This window comes from Arachis ipaensis, chromosome B01, assembly GCF_000816755.2.
Source record: "Arachis ipaensis cultivar K30076 chromosome B01, Araip1.1, whole genome shotgun sequence".
Taxonomy (NCBI): domain Eukaryota; kingdom Viridiplantae; phylum Streptophyta; class Magnoliopsida; order Fabales; family Fabaceae; genus Arachis; species Arachis ipaensis.
In genome coordinates this window covers 26,733,832-26,744,045 of record NC_029785.2, presented here as the reverse complement: position 1 = coordinate 26,744,045, position 10,214 = coordinate 26,733,832, and the positions used below count along the sequence as shown (strand labels likewise).

Genomic DNA, 10,214 nt, shown 5'->3' with positions numbered 1-10,214 from the left:
TCTCTACTATTTGACCAATCACCATGCTTAGAAAGAAGCTCAATTTAGAAAATCTGGCAATACCTATAACAACAATTGCCTTGACATCATCTCTGTGTAAAGCTTGATCAAAATTCTCCTTTAAAATGCTCAACACTAGATATCCACACAACAGAGACGATCATTAATATAATAAAAATGCAAAGAATTGGAAGGGGGGGATCATAGCTCTAATATAACAAAAAGAAAATAATAATAACAAAGTTTGAATGACATAAGGAAAAAAGGGTAATTGAGAATTTGAAAAAAAAAATCGAAACCAAAGTTAGCAAACTGGAAAATGAAAAGGGATTATTGAGAATTTGAAAAAAGGTCTTATCTAATATTTATTTCAAGTTCATATCTTTCAAAAATAAATAGAATGTTTATATAGAATGTTTTGGATGGTGTATGTACCTATAATTATGACTTCTAGGGGCTCAACAAACCCACAAAATGATGCCAATTTCAATGCCTGCTATTTACTAATCAAGAACCATGCATCCTCAAATTAATGGTTGTTGCTATATGTGTGATATTTGATATGAAAGTCTACGTCATAAACCATAGATTTAACTAACAAGAGAAAAAGATCCAGAACTTATTACCTCTCTGTTGCAAAATAAACAGGAAGTGCAATAGCAATACCCTGGAAAAGAGATATATACAAGAAAAGTGTCACAATTGTTTAATGTTAAACTAATTAAGGAATTTATTAATAGAACATTAAGATTATATTATAAGGTAAAATATAATAAAAATACCTTTGGGATATTGTGCAAAGCAATGGCTAATGCAAGGTTAAGACCAACCTGAAGACCCTACATAATTACATATAAAGAAGAATTAATGGTATAAAGTTACAATATTAAGGCAATAACAAGCAACAATAACACCAAAATTGAGATTTATTACCTTCACGGACCCAAAGAACACTCCCATTCCTTCAGGAAAATTATGTAAGCTAATACCAATGGCAGTGATAATTCCACTGAATAAAACTTGACGGTGCTGCCTTTTCATAATGTCCCTGTTTTTACGCTCCAAGAAAAATGTTCTATAACTACACTCACCTGGCTCATCACCCCACTCCCTAAAGAAATTGATAGAAAATACCTGCAAAATGGAGTCAATAAAGTGGATCTGGTTAACCATAGTTTAGTGTTTACAATCTTCTTGTACTAAAAAGTAGTGTATTATCATGGTTTTTCAACTACCTTTGAGTCTACAAGTCATATCTTCTTGCAAGTTTTCTCTATCGATTTCTTTGTCTGCACAAAGAAATAGAACATCTCCATAGATTGTAATTTGAAATTCACTCCATAAATCAATATAAGACTACTGTGTCAGCAATGAAGATTGAAGTCTTTATTATTATTATTATTATTATTATTATCACCTGCTTTGACATCTCAAGAGCTATAAGTTCTGCTATTCCAGTTCCTGCCTGAAATCATGGCAAAAACATGAGATGAATTAACTTGTTAAGTACAAATATATACATATATAAAGGGTATTTTAAAAATAAAAAATAGAAATAGTATCTGTTTTCACTCTTTTCCCCCCGAGGCACCAAGCAAGCTTTTATGATTGTCAATTTGTTACCTCACCGACACCGAAGAACAGGAAAGTGTGGTCGGCCAAAGTTCAATGCTTCAATTATAGTACCTAAATATCATCATTGAAGACTAGATGAGATGTGCCGTATTTCGCAAGCAACTCGAAAGCATCGTGATTTGTAAAATTTTTAAATTGCAGAAAAAATATTTTAAGGTAACAGAAACTCAATTGAATGATTCAGGTTCATAACATCATAAAAACTTGTTTAAAATTCACAACCTGCATAAGAACTTTTTTCCCATAGTTTTGCTTTACAACAGCCATGAACTCACTCAGAAGTTCAGAATATTCCTATATAGAAACCAGATATCATCAAAATCACTTCATATCAATGCAAATGAAAGTGATATGCAGATATCAAGGCATGTATGTAATGGTATAATGAGTCATATATAATGGTATAATGAGAAGAAAAAAGTTAGTAGAAGATTGAAAATGCAAACTGCTGATGGACGAAGCCCTCCTAGTGATGTGTACAAAGCCAATTTTCCAACAGAAATTCCCATTCCCTGAAATGAAACACATCTAACATAAACTATATGAAGCCTAAGTTACTTATTTTACTATCTATCATGTTTTCATTGAATTAATGTATCTATATACTAAAAAGTAACAGCTTCAGATAAAACAGAATGATAGGAGTCTAGTAGTTATAGTAAATCAAGGAACGAATACCTGACATCCAAGGTCTCTGACTCCTAAAATTCGCTCGCCATTTGTGACAACAATAACTTGAATACTCCTCTCAGGCCAATTTTTCAGTACTTCAAGGATCTTGCCCTTGAAAGAAAGCCAAAAGCTCTTGTGATGATACTGAATCAAACACAGTACAAATTTGCATACAAGAAAGAAATTTATTATATATTTCTCTTTCAAACTATGAACCTAACATCCTTTTTATTTCAAGAAAAAATCAAAATTTTCAATAGAGAATAACAATTTTTCATTTATGTCTCTTCACCTTTATAATATATCAAATCAACTTAACAAAATCTATATCAAATTCTTTGCCTTGACCTCAAAAATCTACAGAAGAGAAAAGTATATTAGAACATAAGAAACAGAATTTGTGTATAACTTTGCCAAAACTATATCATCAAATTATCACAGAAACTAATATCTTTGAAAAATTTTGAAAAATTGAAGAAAGCAAAGAACAAGAAAAAATTAGGAACAAATCCTAATTGTAATGACTCGACATGACATAAAACTTGACTCGACTCGAAGCTTACAGAGTCTTACTAGCTCGCCTTCTTGATCTTCTCAGCTGGCACTACCAAATCTGCGCCCAAACCACAACACCGAATTCGCGCCCAAACCACAACACCGAATTCACGCCCAAACCGCACTTTGAGTGCTTCAAGCCACCGGAGGAAAAGCAGAACCAGTGGCACAATCCGCAGTGGAAGACGACACAGAAGCAAAAGATTTAAAGCATTACCTCAACAATCTGAATGAAATCGACACTCTGAGAAGTCAACGAATTCATAGGCTCCACGATCACCTCGTGGCAGGGAGATGAATGGCGGCGGCAGGGAGATCGAGATTTTATGGTTTCACAGAGGTCCCTCTCCCACTCTCTCTCTCTTTCTCTCTCTCTCTCTCTCTCTCTCTCTCTCTCTCTTTCTCGCAATCACTCGAAGCCCCCTCTTCTGAATATTTTTTTTTAATTTTTTGTTATGGGCTAATATTTATTTGGGCTACAAATATTTTTAGTATTGATTGATCTGTGGGAGTTATTGTTAATAATTTAGAGGAGTTTTACAAATTGTCACTATTAAAATATATTATGGAGGTTTATAATAACTCCCACTAAAAGACTTCCACAAATAAACAAGAATTTTGTAGTGGGTTCAATCGCTCAATTCTATGATTTCATCTCTTATATTGTATCTTCTTGCAAGTTGTTGAATTGAATTTTGAGAATTTCAAATCAAATCTTTGGATGTGGGTCTTATTGCTATATTTGCATTATTTTGGCCCTAAGTTCCTACTTTGGATTGATTGAGATTCTTTTGTTTGTTTTTGCCAAACTCAATAGGAATCATAGTATAGATATAGATAGATAGTATTTAGTATAGTTGCATGCATGTAGTTAGTTGCATTAAATAAATTGCTTTCCCTCCTTATCCTTCTCTTTTGATTGCGATTAGCATGAGGACATGCTATTGTTTAAGTATGGGAAAATTGATGAACCCATATTTTTCGGTATATTTTGGTTTGATTTGAATGGACTTCATCATATAAACCCACATTTATTCATCCAAATAGTATGCTTTTGTGTTCTCTCCCTAAATTGAGCCTAAATGTGAAAACATGATATTTTGTGCTTATTTTAATAACTTTTATCCCGCTTTTATGCCATTCGATGCCATGACATATTTGTTGAGTGATTTTAGGTCCTAGAGGCAAGTTTGGTAAGGCAAAAGTTGAAGGAAGCATGTACAAAGGGAGAAACCATGAAGAAAACAAAGGAGAAGCACACATTAGAGTGTGTGTGCGCACAACCTAGTGTGCGTGCGCACAACCTATTGTGTGTACGCATAAGAAGAAAATCAGCATGTGTGCAGACGCACATACCTATGCGTCCGCACACGTCCCAGCGCGTGAATCATTTATTGCAAATCGCTGCGGGCGATTTTTGGGCCTCCAGGGCCCAATTTTGGGACTTTCTGAAGGTAATTGGGTGCTATATGAAGGAAGGCCTTACTCCATGTGAAGGGGGGAGAAATTAGGGTTAGATTAGCATTATGTAAGTTGTTCTCTAGAGAGAGAAGCTCCCCTCTCTCTCTAGAATTAGGGTTCTTTAGTTTACTTTCTTGTAATTTCTACTTTTAATTCATATTTCTATTTAATTTTTCTTGTCATTTATTGTTATTGCCTCTTTATTCTTCTTCATTTCTCTTGTTATTTCTTTTACTTTGTTATTTTTATATTTTGTGACACTCTTGTTATTTTAATTTACATTTAATGCAAATTTATGTTTCATGTTCATTTATTGCTTTCTTTAGTTGTTGTTATGATTTTCTTGCTTTGGTAGTTTTAGAATTTATTACAATGCATTTTAATATTATTTTATTTTTATGCACACCAAGTGTTTGATAAAATGCTTGGCTTAGTTTTTACATAGCTTTTCTTAACTCTTGGCTTGAAATTGTTGACTTTGGTGATTCTTGAGTCATTGATGTCCATTCTTGTTTGATATATTAGAGTAGTTAGTTAATTTGGTCTCCCTTGACTCTATGTGATCCCTTAGTGTTGACATAGGACTTAAGGATTGAAATTAACTATGCCTATTTGACTTATCTTCGATGTAAGGTTAACTAAGTAGGATTAACTCTTCATAATCATCATATGTTTGTTGTCAATGGATAGGATAGGTAGCCTTAGCCCTCAACTACTTTCCAAGAGGTTTCTTGCTTTTGAAGTTTTATTATTTTGACTTTTACTTGCTTTCATTTACTTTCTTACATGTTAAGTTACTTTCTTGCCATTTCTTTTCCTTGCATTTAATTGCTTTAACTTTTATTGCTTTGATGTTTAATTTCTTGCATGTTTAATTTTCACACTCTTGGTTGAGAAATTGGATGTTTGGGTGGAATTGAGTTGTGGATGTCCATTCCGCATTGTGTGAGAATGGTTAATTGATTTGGTTTCCATTGACGCTAGTCTTTCACTAAGTAATTAGTGAGTTGACTAGGACTTATGGATTGAGATCAATTACGTCTTTTGACTAATTCTCAAGGAGGATTGATTGATTTGGATGGATTCCATACAACTGCCATGTTTGTGCTCTACAACTAGGATAGGAAACCTAGATTACCCACTTCTTGCCAAGTGTCCTTTAATTGCCTTCTTTTCAATTCCTTGCATGCTTGTTTCAATTCTTGCTATTTACATCTTTTGCTCTCTTGCTTTCAATCCCCATTTCCCCATAGACAATAATTGTACACTTAATTGCAACTCCTAGGGAAGACGACCCTAGGTTTAAGTACCCTCGATTTATATTTGTTTCGAATTTAACATTTGATTATGAGAGTTTGTTGTTGGTTTGGACTATGCTACTAACGAAGTGATTCTTGTTTTGATTGATTCCAAACCGATACCAATTTTCATTTATCATCCATCAACCTTGGAGGAAGATAATATCCTAGACATCTCAGGACAGGATCAAAGATGGATGACTCCCATAATTAACTACCTCAAGTCAGAAACACTCCCAGCAAATAAAAAGGAGGCAAAAAGGCTAGTACGAGAAGCTCAGTACCACACCATAATACAAGACGTCCTGTATAAGAGGGAAATATCCACACCTCTCCTAAATGCGTCCTGACCTCCGCTACAAAGGAAGTTCTCGAAGAAGTCCACAGTGGCGCGTGTGGCAATCACCTCGGAGCATGAGCACTTGCTAAAAAGGTACTTCGAGCTGGTTTCTACTGGCCAACCTTACAAAGGGAAGCAACAGAGTTTGTCAAGACATGCCCACCCTGCCAGAAGCACGCCAACTTCCACATAGCTCCACCTAAAGAACTCATCTGCGTTACTTCACCTTGGTCATTCGCAAAATGGGGGCTTGACCTCATTGGACCCTTCTCCCAGGGGTCCAGACAAGTCAAGTTCCTCATCGTAGGGATAGACTACTTCACAAAGTGGATTAAGGTAGAGCCATTAGCTAATGCCACAGCCTAAAGAAGTCGGAAATTTCTATACAGAAATATTATCACAAGGTTTGGGGTCCCATGCTCCATCACCATAGATAATGGTACTCAATTCACCAACACAGGCTTTAGAAATCTGGTAGCTGATCTAAAGATCAAGCACCAGTTCACCTCTGTAGAGCACCCACAAGCCAATGGACAAGCGAAAGTCGCCAACAAAGTCATACTAGCCAGGTTGAAACGGAGGTTACAGGATGTCAAGGGAGCTTAGACTGAAGAGCTCCCGCAAGTCCTATGGGCATATCAGACAACACCACACTCAACTACTGGGGAATCGCCATTTCGACTTGCTTACGGAATAGAGGCAACGATCCCCGTAGAGATAGAATAAGGATCACCTAAAATGATCCTCTATAATGAAGATACCAACTTCCAGGCTCAAAGGGAAGAGCTCAACCTACTTCCAGAAGTCCGAGAAAGAGTCCGGATTAAAGAGGAAGCCCTAAAGCGTCGAATGGCTCTGAGATATAATTGGAACGTAGTCCAGCAAAGCTTCACCACCAATGATCTCATCTTAATCTGAAATGATATCGGAGCAGGTCGGTCAGGAGAAGGAAAGCTAGCAGCTAACTGGAAAGGACCATACCGAGTAACAGAAGTACTGGGAAAAGGTTACTACAAGGTGTCCGACCTCGAGGGACGAGATCTACCCAGGTCATGGCACTCCTGTAATCTGACTAGTACTATAGTTAGAAAACAATAAAAGATATTGAGTCAAGGTGCACTCTTTTTCCTGAAAAGGTTTTTTAATGAGGCACCAGGTCGAGATCTAGAAGGGTAAGCACTCATATGTATATACTCTTATTCATATTTCGATCTTTTATTATCATTTGAATAAAGTTTTCAGATTCCCTAAAAAGTTTTCTACCAAGACGCATTAATCTAAGCTCGTAAAACGCAAAAATTCATCGTCCGATTACGAAGAGGTCGGCAAGGTGAAAACTAAATTCATCGTTTGATTACAAAGAAGTCGGCAAGGTGAAAGCGATAGAAGCAGATTAATGCAAGAAGTTATAAAAAGTAACCCATAAAAAGCGACCTAACGAGGTCTGACAAAAAATGGATTACTAAAAATAACTTAAGAAGGCCTGATGAATGATGTTGCCCAATGGTTTGAAGCTTTTCCACAAGGAAGCATTATCGGATGGGAAGAACTGATGAATGGGCTCCTAGTCAAATTGAACCCATCACAAAGAATTGTTAAGCCAAAGGCAGAAGTGCATCCATTCACACAAGAGAAAGAAATTGAAGGTGCTCGTGCAGTAATAAGCCAAAACAAGCAGATACATCAGCAGACTCTACAACAACTGGACATGATGGCTAGAAAAATCACTGAGTTGAGACATGCTGTAATACATACATACAACCTGACTCAAAGCTCATATGGGAGTAATCAAGCTGAACACAGTTTTGGGGTCATTAACCATGAGCAACAGAATTATGAGCAACTACAATCTCCAAGCAATCACTCTAGCATGCTCCAACACAGGCCTCAGAATGATGTGTACAATCCACCTTGGAGAACTCATTCTAATGGGAGGGGGGTTGAGAACCAAAACCAAAAACCAAGGGACTTCAACTGCAACAATCCCAGCTTCAAAAACCAACTTAAAACACACCCCCACAACAACAATCACACACACTTCCAACCCCGTCCTACCTCACCATTCGCTCAAAATGACCTTCATCAACCATCGCAATTGACACAGCCACAACCACTTCCAACCTTTCAAAGAATCTATATTCTAGAAATACTGATGGAGAGGTCCATAAAAATTCAAGAAATGATGGTAATAGAGCGGGAAGAAATAAAAAAACATCAAGAGATGATAAGCAAGAACCAGGAGGCTTCACTCAGAAGACTTGAAAGGTAGATGGAACAACTGAAAATCCTAAGACCTAAGACTCCCAATATGTGAGGACTAGTAAGCACTGAAGCCCTTGCATGAGCATATGATTTAGAATTTACCCCACTGTTACTTGATCACTTCACTCACAGGACTTGACAAGTTGTTCTTCAATCCATCTTAAATGAAAGAACCATTGATCCCGTGAGTTTTTATTACTTGATGCGACCCGGTACACTTGCCAGTTAGATTTGTGTGTTTTGGGAGAAATTCATTTTTCCACCAAAATACTCATCAAGGCCCGACCGAGAAGTCAGACCAAAGAAAGGATCGCTAAAAAGGGACAAAGACACCTCCAAAAGGTCCGAGCTGCTTCACTATAAAGGTATAAGTCTTGCAAAAAAGACACTACCTAAAAAGCAAAAGCACAAGTCAAGACGGCGCTAAAAAGTCATCCAAACAAACTATAAAGAAAAGGTTCCTAATCGGAACACTACCTAAAAAGTTGTTGGAATGTGACTAAAAAGCCCGAATAACAAAGTCCTACAGGTCGACATCAGCCAAGAAAAGGCGCAAAGCACGATCTCAAAAGAACAAGCCAGAAGGTTGAGAAACAACTTAAGGCTCAAAAGGGAAACAGATCCGCTCAAACAATGGACTAGGGCTACAAGGAATTTGATGACTAAAAAGGTTCTATAAGAACACTAAAAAGTCATCGGACAAGTTAGCCCGGACACCAAAGGATCACCTCTCCCAAATAGGAAGCAAGGCATAATCTAAAAGGGGCCAAAGAGGTCGGATAGGGGAGGTACCAAACCTCTATAAAAATCCACAAAAGCTGCAAGGGTATGATTAACATATCAGCAAAAACATATTCATCATAATAAAGCATTAAAGACTCAAAAGGCAATCCAAAAAGGCAGCCTCAGAGTCTAAAGTGTTTTGTGTTTCAAAATAAAGTTGCTAAGAAGCAACCAAGTGTCACCAAAGTCAACCACAAAAAGATTTACAAAAAGCTAAGTTCGAAAGTCCACAAACTGGACTATAATACAAAGCACAAGCAAATTATAAAGGATCTAAATTCTCCCCAGTAGTAGCATCCTTGGCTGGAGGAGGAGGAATGGTCGCGATCGGAACGGCATTGACAGTTCCATCAGGACGATTCAGGATCTGCACGTCAGGATCAGACTTTGGCTGGTCGACCTCAGAGGGGGTGGAAGAGGCTGAAGTAGCTGCGGCTTTACCGGGCGGCACAAGAGGAGGACTCTCATCCTCGTCATCTAGGGCATGCATGATCTTGCCGTCCTCCACTACGTTATCCAAACTGAATAAAGTGAGGTCGATCTCGAGGGCAATAACTCAGAACTGGGCCTTCAAAAAATCATATGCATCAGTCACACTACCCACCAAATGACCCTGGAGATCGGTATAGTCAACCTGAGCAGACTCAAGCCTCTCCTTAAATTCCAACAGCTCGCCATAAGTACGGGTGTAGCTCTCCTTGTACTTTTTTGCCGTTTCTCCAGCCAGATTCATAGCTGCCTCAGCAGCGGTAGCCCGGGACTTCTCCCTCTCCACATCTAGCTCCAACTTAGCCACCTTGGCATCCAGTTCATCCTTCAAGCCCTTAATTCTGTCAAACTCAGCCTGGACTTCCTCCATAAAAGCCTTAGTGGCACGAACATGGGAATCCTTGATAACCCGGGAAAGGGGGCAGCCCCAACATTGGCCACTCGGATACTACTACTCACAACAAAATCAAAATGACGAAGAATGGACACATCATCCAAAGGAATACTACCATGGGGAGTAATCAGTTTAGTAGCAAAACCCACACCATCAAAGTCCTTGGCATTCAAGTCATAAGAAATAGTAGTTTTTTGACGTTTTGGGGGAGGACCAGCAACAGTGGCAGCACCGGAAGTCGGCTGAATAGGGTCAAAAGGAATCATCTGGACCTGAGGAGTCGGAATGATCTTCCTCGGCCTAGAAACATTAGAAGTTGGCTGTT

General features: G+C 37.8%; 1 long non-coding RNA gene across 1 annotated transcript; it reads right to left on the bottom strand.

Annotated features, from left to right (window-relative positions):
• On the bottom strand, nt 725-1,782 carry LOC107604692. Its single transcript, XR_002358158.1, has 4 exons — nt 1,629-1,782; nt 1,236-1,289; nt 934-1,134; nt 725-839 (listed from the first exon to the last, which is right to left on the bottom strand). It is a non-coding gene; the product is annotated as an uncharacterized LOC107604692 (long non-coding RNA).